The sequence below is a fragment of the Protopterus annectens genome, chromosome 3.part1 (genome assembly GCF_019279795.1).
Source record: "Protopterus annectens isolate FY-2018-M chromosome 3.part1, PAN1.0, whole genome shotgun sequence".
Classification (NCBI taxonomy): Eukaryota; Metazoa; Chordata; order Ceratodontiformes; family Protopteridae; genus Protopterus; species Protopterus annectens.
Window position 1 is genome coordinate 661,457,035 of NC_056732.1, and position 12,751 is coordinate 661,469,785.

Genomic DNA, 12,751 nt, shown 5'->3' on the forward strand with positions numbered 1-12,751 from the left:
AAAGCAATTAAAAAAGAAACAGGTAGTATAAGTACAATGTTAAATACAAAGATTTTTTGTGAAGGTTGGGAATAAAGACATTACCTGTTAAGGCAAATGTGCCTTATAAAAAGAAAAATGAAAGAATATGCGTATATTGTGGGAAAGAAGAAATGATAAAATGTGTTTTTTTTAAATGTGAGAGGGTTAAAAATTATGGAATATAGTATGTATAGAAAACCTTTTGAAAGTATTAACAATTATGAAGATATTACAATGTATATGATTATATATGGATATTATGAAAATATAGGTAGAAACTTGAAGACAGATTTAGATAGCAAAGTATATTTTGTAATTTGGGTAATATGAAATTAAAGAGTTAATGAAATTATGTTTAACAGAAAATGGGTATTGCCACTTATACTAAAAAAATTAGATTGTGGTTATAGAAAAATGAGTGGGGGCAATATACAAATGTCAGGTTTTTATATATAAAGTCTGAAAATGAATCAAAATTATTGTATAAATACTGAACCCCTGCTCTTTTTGATAGGTACCATGGGATTTTTTCCATGCACATGAAGTACCACTAACTCAAGCAGATGGGACCTCATTTTAACATCTCATCCAAAGAGTGATACACTTAGGAGTGAAGCACCACCTTTATGCCTCACTGCAGCATCAGCAATCCACCTACTTGGTGTGGAAATAGAACACTCAGTCTTCTGAACCAAAGGTGAGTGTGCTACCTGATTGAGCCACTGTTAAGTACTTTAACATTTCTGTTTTGATCCAGCTAAGAAAACAAATTAAGCAGTATATTTTAAACATATTTATGAGAGACTATGAATGAGTATAGAATTCTGCTGGAGTTTCTGGATATGTTAACATGTATTTATTATGATTTGTAGGCTTTCTGAAGAGTTTATGGTATCCTGTCCGATTAATTAATGATCCACTGCATTTTTCCAAGAGTGCATGTTGTTACCATATCTGTATATTTTAGTAACTCAGCTATTGACAATTTGCATTTTAGGAGCTCAAAATATTTAAGGGGTTAATGGACTACAAACTATGATTTTATGCTGATGAAGGTTTCTTCCAAAAAACAGTTTTATAACAGATAAAGTAAGCACTTTCGAACACTGCCAATGAGTGAACGTCTTCAGACAAACAAACATTTTCAAATACTGGAATATATAGAAAACTCTCTCTATGACATCATAACCCCACTTACAATTTAAAGGTACATAACATCAAAAATGTAAAAACCGTATTAAAATATGCTTATAATAAATATACACACCCATAAAGCACCAATATGTACAATTTAAGAAAAAGATGTGTACAAAAAAGTTTATATATATATATATATGTATATGTATATATATATATATATATATATATATATATATATATATATATATATATATATATACATACATTATGTAAATATTACATTATTACCACAAATACAATTCACCTCTCAAGAGATTTCTTTCTCAACACACATTTTATACAACAAAATTTATTCAACCCTGGGTAGACCAAAGCATTAAGTCTAAGTTGCCAATAAAGTTCTTTTTCCTCAAGTAGTATTTGCCATGGTCCAACTCGAGATGTTTTCTTAACTTGATCAATAATAAAGTACTGGAAGTGATGCCCAACATTGTCCAACACATGTTTTGCTAAAGCATTGTTGGGATTCAATTTAGCAATACTATATTGGTGGTCATACACTCTTTGTTTAGAATCCCTCTCAGTCTTACCAATATAGAAACCAGTACACATTTGACACATAGCAACATGAACAACCCCAGAGGTCTCACAATTAAATTTCTCTCTGATTTTAAAGTTAGCATTGTTAAGACAGAATGACTTAGTAACCATCATAAATTTATTATAATTAAGATAAAGATTGATCGTTTTAACTCTCTCCCTGGTGGATATGAGAGAACTGAAGCTAGCATTGGTGGGGCTTCAGTTATTTCTTCTTGTTCCTTGCAACCTCCACCTGGTTCTCGGCATGAAACCAGTGGGCTTGTTACTGTGGCATTTGGTTCCTCATGAAGTCGGAATGAGGAAGGTAATTCTAATGTAATTACTGACATTTCTACACCGTCTCTTATTGATTGTTTAAACGAGTCCGTGTGCCTTGGCATTGAGGCTAACAGTGAGACTACTGGACTACGTAATGGTAATGACAACAGCTCTTTAGTGGATAACCTAAACATATTTGACAGTAAACTTTTTAAGTTCAAAAAAACTGCAGATTGAGGTATCATACCTAAATGAATGCATTAAACTGTGTTTAGTCCCTAAGGGACTCCGCCAAATGGAAGTATCCATCTGGCTTAATTCGCAACTCCCCTTTACATCATGAATTATTAAAATTATTTGACCAACAGAGTTGTGACTATTTAAAACTCCTCATTAAATATTATATTGAGGAAATGGAGCAGCTTAAAATTGAGCTTCTACCATTGGAGGAGTCAATTAAGAATCATGTTGATTTCCTGCATTATAAATATGATTTTAATCGTATTTTTGTCAGTACTGATAACACTCTGGTTAAATTAAAGGACAATAAATGGAAGAAATTGGAAAGGGATAGGTGGGATTATGCGAATGGCACTGCTTATCCCCTCCCATCTGGCCTGAATGCTAAGTTCTCCACCAATCAAACCACGCCTGTTAATGAGCAAGGAAGCAGCTCTTTCCAAATGGATGATGCTACTTCAAATGATATAGCTATGAATAACAGTCCATCTAGCTCAACCAACAATGTGGTGAGACGCAGTGAGCGGTTAAATCATAAAAACACCGAAAATACAAAAGAACAGGTTTTTCAGGGTGGTCATCAGGGGAACAGACAGAACTTACAGAAGGGCCAGCAGGTAAATCAACAGAACTTTCAGAAGAAAAAACAACAGGCGTCGTCGTTGAGTTACAGTGACAAGAGAGCCCTTGATGTTATGAATGAAATGATTCAACCGAAATTATAGATTTTAACTAATTCTACCAGTGACTTTAAGATCTTTAATTATACTAGCTTTGATCCACCAAGTGAGCTTATTGAACTATTATCAAGAGGTTTGTCATTTGTACTCTCTAACAGAGTGAACTTGGCTAAGACACTTCTTGATTTAAAATTGTTTACGTGTAAGTTGAATCTCAACATTCTTTTTTGGTAATTCTTCCAGTTTTAACAATGACTATAGGATTTCTAGTATTGTTAATCCTGCCTTACATAATGCTTTAAATATTTTTGAGAAACTTTGTGAGGTGAATATTAGAACTGTATTAAAAAATCAACTGCCTGTTTTTGTTAAACCAAATGTTTCATCCTTTGAATATGATGCTTTGAATTTGTTGAGGTCTCAAAGTATACGTGTTTTAAAACCTGATAAAGGTGGGGGATTGATTTTTATTGATAAATTTGAGTATAATAACAAGCTTCTGTTGATTTTGAACACAGAGACATATCAAAAGGTTTATATCAATGAATTTCATGGGGCAATGCGGAAAGTGCAATTTCTTATCAACAAATTGTTTATTGAGGGTAGAATTAACATTGATATGTGTAACTACCTTAATATGGTATCCCCTGTGACCCCTTTTATGTTCAGAATACCTAAAATCCACAAGGATTTAGAGACTCCACCTTTTCAACCCATTGTGGATGGCAGAAAATGTATGACATATGGGTGTGCAAAAGTTGTAGATCTTAAATTGAAAAAAAAATTTAAGCACAGAAAAACAGATCTGCTGAGATTCATGGGACTTTTTTGGTTCACTTAATGGAGTTGTGTTTAATTATTTATTTTTTAAGAGATGATGTTAAAGATCTGTATTCTGTGATACCCCAGTCCCTTGGTATTGAATCGGTTAGAGAATTTTTGAACTACAAGGGGGCATCTAGTGAGGAAATTAATCTGATTGAATATTTATTGGATATAGTATTATCTAATAATTACCTAATTTTCAACGGAGAATATTATCTTCAAAGGACTGGTGTTGTCATGGGTTTCCCCTGTGGGAGGAGTTTTGCCAACTGTGTAATGGCATGGTGGGAGAAGGAGATTATCTTTGAATTTCCCTTTTTAAGGAGAAAGTTGTGTGGTACACACATTTTTGGATGATATTTTCATCATTTTGAATGGTACCCATGACACAGTTGCAACTCTGGTGGATTTTATGTCTTCCTCCACATCCTTTTTAGGTTTCAGCTTTGAATTTAACACTGAGACTATTTCTTATTTGGATGTTTTGGTAAAAAAGGATAGACCCCAATGTAGGTATGTAACAGAAATTTTCCTCAAGGCTACATACTCAAATTCACTCTTACATTTTGGCAGCACCCACCCCTTTCATGTGAAAAAGGGTGTTGTTAAGAGACAGGCAGTGAGGGCTGCTAGGATGGTTACATTGGATACTGATTTCACCAAGAAATGAGAGACCTTGCGGGATATGTTTATTAAAAGAAACTACCCTATATTCTTGGTAGATGAAATCATTGTAGAGGTCAGTAATAAGAGAAAGAATGGATGGTTTAGACCTATTTTGAGTGGATCTGTTACTTTAATCATAGGCAATGATAATAGTTCTGACGGTGTTGAGATTCAGCATCAATCTGAGGCTGTGGAAGTTAATAACAGTGAGTCTGAGTTATCTTCCTTAAAATTTATTACCACCTTTTCTCTGGATTCCTATTATTTGAAGGGTATTATTGAGAACTTCTGGTCTATTTTGATGGAGGATCCTGCAATTCAGCTTAAAGTACCTGACAAACTAGCGATGTTTTTTAGGAGGGGCAGGAATCTTAAAAACATATTGGAAAATAAATTGTTTTGCCCCCCTTTTAATGCAGGAATGTGGAAGTGTGGGAGATGTAATTATTGTAAATTTATGATGGTTACCAAGTCATTCTGTCTTAACAATGCTAACTTTAAAATCAGAGAGAAATTTAATTGTGAGACCTCTGGGGTTGTTTATGTTGCTAAGTGTCAAATGTGTACTGGATTTTATATTGGTAAGACTGAGAGACACTTTAAACAAAGAGTGTATGAACTCCAATATAGTATTGCTAAATTGAATCCCAACAATGCTTTAGCAAAGCATGTGTTGGACAATGTTGGGCATCACTTCCAGTACTTTATTATTGATCAGGTTAAGAAAACATCTTGAGGTGGACCATGGCAAATACTACTTGAGGAAAAATAACTTTATTGGCAACTTAGACTTAAAGCTTTTGTCTACCCAGGGTTGAATGAATTTTGTTGTATAAAATTTGTGTTGAGAAAGAAATCTCTTGAGAGGTGAATTGTATTTGTGGTAATAATGTAATATTTACATAATGTTTCCTTTCACTTCCCAGGCTATTTTGTCAAGGAGGGGGGGTGGGGTAAAGTTTATCTACAAACAGTTGTCTGAGTTTGGTGCTTTGGGATTCAAACTCGCTATTCTCACTCACCAATCTGCTTAAGCGAACATATTGCCCTTTGATAATGTTTTGTTTCATGCTGTAAGGGTGTTTGCTGTTGAAACTGAGCAGGTTGTTGCGATGAGTGGATTTTCTTAACAAAGTAGAAAGTAGCAGGCACAGCCGACATAGACCAATCTTAAAATACGGATTCACAGAAACCAAACCCCGCAAAGGAAATGAGCCACCAAGGTTCCCGATTCCTATCTGCAGCGATGCAAATAGCCTTAAAGAAACCATTGCAAAGAACTGGAATATCCTTAACTGCAACCCAGAGCTAACAGAAGCCATCGGCACCAAACCCTACTTCACATACAAAAAAACTAGCTCCCTGAAAAAAATATTTGAACACAGACAATGCACGACCGCAAACAACCCCACCGAACCCACAGGCACACACCCATGCAGTCACTGTGTCTGCTGCAAATACATCAACTCAACCTCAGAGTTGAAATACAGTGACAGAAAAACACCTCTCAAGTTCAGAGAAAGTTACAGCTGCAATAGCGAAGAGGTGGTCTACCTTGGAAAATGTGCACACTGTGATGCGTTCTATGTAGGTATGACCACCCGAAAACTTAGTGATCGGATTAAAGAACATTACCAGGCAGTACGAAGACAGGACCCCACCAATGCCATAGCAAAGCATACAGGGACCTGTAAACAGCCCCCTAAGTTCACGTTCCTAGTGCTAGAAAAAGTTAGCACATTTACAGAAGAAACCAGTACAAGACTGGAAGTTCAAGAACTTAAATGGCAAATCAGGCTCAAAGCTGATGCAGCTCCAGGGCTCAACGGCAGCCTGAATATTAAATGCCTATTGAAATGGCAAAAATAGCCAATAGAGCCCTGAAACGTCACACAGGAAACCTGAAGCACTAGTCACAAAGACAGTATTTAAAGAGGTTACGGAATGCTCTTAAACAAATTTCTGAAGAAGTTCAATGCTATGTGATTTACAATAAAATAGTGAACAAAAGCACTCAAATCTGAAAGTGGCTCATCTCTATTTCTTCCTACCAAATACCATCTAGGAGTTTACCTTCGCTTTATATATATATATATATATATATATATATATATATATATATATATATATATAAACTTTTTTGTATACATCCTTTTCTTAAATTGTACATATTGGTGCTTTATGGGTGTGTATATGTATTATAAGCATATTTTAATATGGTTTTTACATTTTTGATGTAATGTACCATTAAATTTTAAGTGGGGTTATGATGTCATAGAGAGAGTTTTCTATATATTCCAGTATTTGAAAATGTTTGTTTGTCTGAAGAAGTTCACGTATTGGCAGTGTTCGAAAGCGCTTACTTTATCTGTTATAAAATTGTTTTTTGGAGTGAACCCTTGCCTTTGTTGTTTTTTAGTTTGTTTATGTTTTTTGAGTTTATATGATGAAGGTTTCTTAACCTTGCTTAATCCTGAAACTTTCTTTTTCAGGTTATGGAATTTGTTTCCAAATGAGGATGGATCCATTGGCTGCATCAGTACTGAGGCGAACATGCTGCTAATATGTATTAATTGTTTACTATTGCTGGATATCAGGAAGGTTACACCATTTATGACAACGTATCAGTGGTCAAAGACAGGTATGCATGCACTGTGAGTCCCAAATCTGATGGAGGTGTTGGGTGTTCCAATTTTTTGCCTTTTAATTATTTATTTAAATAATTATACCAAATTAGACATAAAATGAAAACATTGATTAAGAGTAGATACAAGTTATATGGCAATGATTTAATAGCTAGAGAAATTGTAACCAGTCTATAGAGAAATTAAAGGTAAGTTAGTACAATACAATCAGGAATGAATTGCAATACAAAGTGAGAGAAAAGCCGGGTTATGGTATACTTAGAGTGGAAGTCAGGTGAGTGAAGAAGGGAAAATAAGGAGATGTAAGATATGAATAGGTATTTGTCCACATTTAGGGCTAGATTTGATCCTGATGTTGAGCAAGAACAGAGTCAGCTTCTGGCTAGGAAGTCTTTCATCATGGTTTTGAAGGATGGGAGGGAGGTTATTAACCTAATGGGCTGAGAGAAGGAGTTACATGCAAGTGTAGCTTTAGTTGCATTGGTCAGAAAGTTTCTTGCTTTATAAAGCATCCCTAGTTTTTGATGAATTTTTCTTATACAATGTTGTATATGCAGATTGAATTTAAGATTATTATCCACTATCATCCAAAATAATTTACTATTGGATGTGACTTCAATGGTTTATTATCATGAGAGAGGACTTTAAATTTTCTGTTTTTATGGAAGAGGGATTTTTGGGAAAGGTAGTAGTTTTTTTTTGTTTAGGGTTGAGCATGAGTTGTGAGTTAGAAAGCCATGTTTCAGTTGCTGATAAAGCTTCCTGAGTAGTCAGATGTGCAAATGTGTGTGGAGTCATCTGCGTAGGGTATTAGAGAAGCTGTTGCGTGGATGTGGAACTGTTTTGGTGAGAATGTTGGAGAGGAGGGGACCAAAGATAGAGCCTTGTGATACATAAGTGGTGACTGGGAGCTATGAAGAGAGAAAGTGGAGTGCTGTTATACTGACTGATACCTATTGGATAGGTAGTTTTTGAACCAAGAGAGAGACCTAATGAGGACATTCAAAGTAGATATTTGCTGTGACAAACTGTTGAAGGCTTTAGACAAGTCTAGAAATAAGGAGGAGGCTAGTGTGCTGTTATCTCTAGCTTTATTCACTGTATCTATATAAGTTAGAAGTGCAGTGTTAGTACTATAGGAAGGATAGTAGCCATGTTGTGTGGGGAACAGGAGCTATTCCTGCAAGAGGAGATTTAGCATTTGTTTTGAATACATTTTTCAAGTATTTTCGAGAGGGAAGGTAAGATTTCTATAGGTCTAAAGTTATTAATTTCTGTTGAATTTCCTTCTTTGTGCAGGGGGATAATGTGTGGCTTTTTCCAGAGTGAGGGAATGTGGAATTCCTGGACTGACCTATTTATTAGGATTGAGATGAGGTAGGCAATGCTATCTGCTGCTATTTTAAGGTATTCACTTGGAAGGTCACCTGCTGAAGTTGTACACTGTTTGAGTTTATTTAAAAGAAGTTTTATATAGGATGTGTGCACAGGTTTGAAGGTGCTAGTGGGAAATTAGTGACTAGAGATGCTGCAGTATCTATGAAATAAGAGGTAAATTGTATTGCAGTTTCAAGTGATGAGTTATTGGGAGAGGGGGTTGAGCTGAATTCATGGCTGAGATGCAAGATTTCTTTAATTGCTGTCTAGAATTTTTCAGGTTTGTGTTTGCTATTATTCTGAAAGTTATTATATAGTTTTTTTTGCCTTCATTAATTTCCTTTTTAGTAGAATTGTGAAGCATTCTGAAGTTTTCAAGATATTGATGTGTTTTATATTTTTGCTGTTCTTTTTCTCTATCCTATATTGGCATTCTACTCTTTTTAGATAGTCAAATTGCAATATTTGTTTTTAGTCTCTTCCTTCAAGTAGAAGCAATGCTATTTAAGAAAGTGTCATTGAATTCATTCATGGCATCATCTAAGGATATTTTTTGGAAGCTTCAGTTAATAGATGATAGTTTAGTAATAAACATTTCTAGGTTAAACTTGGAAAGGTCACATGTTGTTTCATAAACATGCTATTTAAGTGGATGTGTGAGATGTCTGGTTATGTAGATTGGGAGATGATCATTGAGACAGTCAGACGTTGTACCTGAGGTGGTGTATTTGCTCTGGTCTGATACTAGGATGCAGTCTAATAGGGAATTTGATGTCTTGCTATAATGTGTGGAGCTATTAATTACTTGTGTGAAACCAAATAAGTTTATGTTAGATGTAGAGGAGTTAGAGTTTATGTCCAACCAATTGACATTCACATCACCTAATAGTAGTATTTCTTGTAGAATTGCTATGGGTATATAATGTAAGATGTCTTCTAGTATAGCTGTATTGTTGCCAGGCATAGCTCTCACCTCATAGCACATGAAATCTGGACAAAGACTGACATAATGGGTGACAAAGGCCCACAAATAGGGACACGTTTTAAAAACTGTTCTTATAAACTTAGAAAGTTCCTATATTAACAGGATTTGTATTAGAATGCATTTTCTGAAGCATATGAAGTATGAAACTCAAATGCATGTCATATTTTTGTGAATTTAATCTTTAGATCATCCCAGTTATTTGTCAAAGAACACAATTTTTATGAGGAACAGACCAAAAATATGAGGCAAAAATCTGGACATTATGTAAAACCTGTACAGTTGAGAGGTATGTAAAATGCCAGGAGGGATGTAAAGAACAGTAATACATATTTGTTTATAGTTGTTTAATTTCAGAAAAGTTATAAGAGGCTCTGCTGAACTGAATGTTGGTATTGGTTTCTTGTAGGGGGAAATTTAGTAGTTGTTTTGAAATATTAAAGCAATAGCAACACCTTTCCTCTTTCTACAATCATTACAGATGATATTATAGTTGAGCGGTGTAATTTTGGAGTCGTTTATGCTGGGTTTAACCCAAGTTTCAGTAACAGCAAGAATATCAGGCTTATGCTGGGTAATCCAAGCATGTAGCTTACCAATTTTATTTCCTATGCTTCTAATATTTATGGCAGCGAAAGTTAGATTACTGGGGTTGGCGGTTGACTGTTGTAGGGTTAGAGTATTGTGTGTTAAATAACTGTCTTGTTCATTGTGATGGGGGCCCAGGATTAGGGTGAATGTCTCATCCTAGAAGGATTTTAGTATATTGAAGAATTATTGATACTTGCTTTGCTCCGGTTTCCTCCCACATCCCAAAGACATGCTGTAGGTGGATTGGACACTCTAAATTGGCCTTAGGAATGAGTGCGTACATGTGTGTGCCTTCTGTGGAAGGTTGGGCACCGGGCTGGCAATTCGACACCTAAAACTTCACTGCCAATCATGAGCGGACAGGTGATCCACTGCGGTGACCCCTAACTGGGAAAAAGCCGAAAGAAGAAGAAGAAGAAGATTGATACTTGCTTTTTGGAGAGTATTTTTCCACCTAATTTTGTTTTGGTTTGAGTTGAAATGAATGTAATCAGTCTATATTTGAACTAAAGGTGAGAGGTGTCATTAAATAGGTTTGGTGTGATGTGTGGATAATGTAGGGAAGAGGTATGAATAGGTGGTTGAAATAGAGTTGGAGATATGTTGAGAGCTATTATAGAGTACTGGTAGGATGAGAGATGGACAGTAGTAGAAGAATAGAAGATATGCTGAGTAGCAGCACGATTAAATAAAGGGATATGTGGCAATTAATGGGGAAGAAGGGATCGTGAAGGAAAAAGAAGTTGCAGGATAAAAGATATTTAGTGGTGGTGGAGTCTGAAAGCTGATAGTAGAAAGGCAAGAAAGAAGTATTTTCTATGAAGGAAGAGAATTAGGTTGTCCTATATCTTCTCTGGAATGTAAGGAATAGGAGTTTGTGAAAAGTAGAAGATACAATGTAGAATAGATAGGTGCTGTTAGGGAGGGGTGTGACTATCAGTGTATATAGAGCAAAACAGTATGGGGGGAAGGTAGTTGGAAATGGTGCTGAAATATGAAATGGAAGTTGGGAATTAGGTAAAAAGCAACATGAGTGTATGTATGATATGCCTGTATTATATGTAATGGTTTCTTAGTTTTCAGTAGCTGTTTGATGCATGACTCCAGATGGTGTTAGAATCCCTGCAGCACTGGAGTTGGGACTGCAGAAGACAAATTCTGGGATCTGGGAAAACCTGACCTTTAAACAAGTAGTAGATATCCTTAAGATATTCTGGATTGAGTTAGCACACCTTTCAGGAATCATTATTAGATACCTTGAATTCACTGGCAATGACTACAGGGAAAGGGGTATTTCAGCATTATTAGGATAAGGCATGTATTTTAGCTTTAGAATATGGTTTTGTTTCTTTCTGGAATAAGCAATAAAGATTTGGGAGTATTGGAGTCTGAATACCATAGGGCATGTGTTATGTTTCCTCAGGTGTACTGGTGGATTAAGATTAATGAATCTTCTGCTAGCTAGACACATTATATGCATTCAGGTTTGCAGCAGCATCTGGAAAGCAGGGATTATTTATTTTCTGTGTGTGAAAGACTAGAGAAGTAGTCAGTACAAAGGCTGTGACAATAAGGCCTTATGAAAGAGAAATGCATGATGCTTTATATACATTTTCTAGAGTTTAAAGTAAATAGGTTTACACTCATCAATTTCAGTTACTCAGTTTGTAGCTCCCTGATTGATTAAGCTTTTCATTTTTCACCCCTGTTGTGTTACTGTGATGTTAGTAAGTAATATATGTAGCATGCAAGGGACTTGACTCATGCAAAAAAAAAAGAACTTTATTAAACTCTGATGGTATAGAGGAATAAAATACTAACTATGGCCCAGCTAACCGAGAATCAGTTATCAACAGTGATATCTGACAGAACTGGCACAAATTTTAAATATGCCCTTCTTGGGTATTGCATGTGCTGAAAAGGGCAGATTGCTTGCTAAGCCCTGGTGGTGGCCAATAGCGCAAATGGTTACGAAAGTTATCCTTGTCCTAAGAGATAAGACCTATGCAGTAAAGGGATACACTCTGGACTGTGCCCTCATTGTGTTAGCTTCAAGGAAAGAATATTCAATAGGGGAAAGCCAGGATCTGAAGTTAGTAGTAATCTGATCTGAAAAATACTATATTGTTTGTTTCATCAAACTAAACCCTCATCTGGTTTGTTTGATGGTTGAAGCTTCAGTAAATAAAGACTCGATGAGGAAGCTTGCAAGATGTGGCCACAGATTTTGAGTGGGTAAAATGCAGATTCATTTGCATGCAGTTATATAATCCTGATTAAAGTTTTATCTGCATAACATTCACCATACTTTTTTAGACACTGAAGTTGATAGGTGCATGGGGCATTCTCAACTGGAATCATGATGTGGCCTGATGAATTTAAAAAAATGAACATTCACAGTATGTTCAAAGTTTCAATAGTGCTGGCAGATGGTTATGCAAAGGCTGTGGAAGATCTTAGAAGATTAAGTTTCATCAGGGACGTTTCTGGTACATAAACTGGACATATACCACTGCAATTGCATACTGTACATCTGACACAGTACACAGTACCTGTACTTAAAGTTGTAACAAGATGAAATAAGTCAGAGGTGGTCATCTGCTATGAAGACTGGGTAGGAGCAGTAAGGGGATACACATATCTGAAAGAATATTTACCAAGTATATGGCTGAGACTACCAATGTGAGCTCTTCTGAAGATAACAGAGGCTATAAAGTGAACTG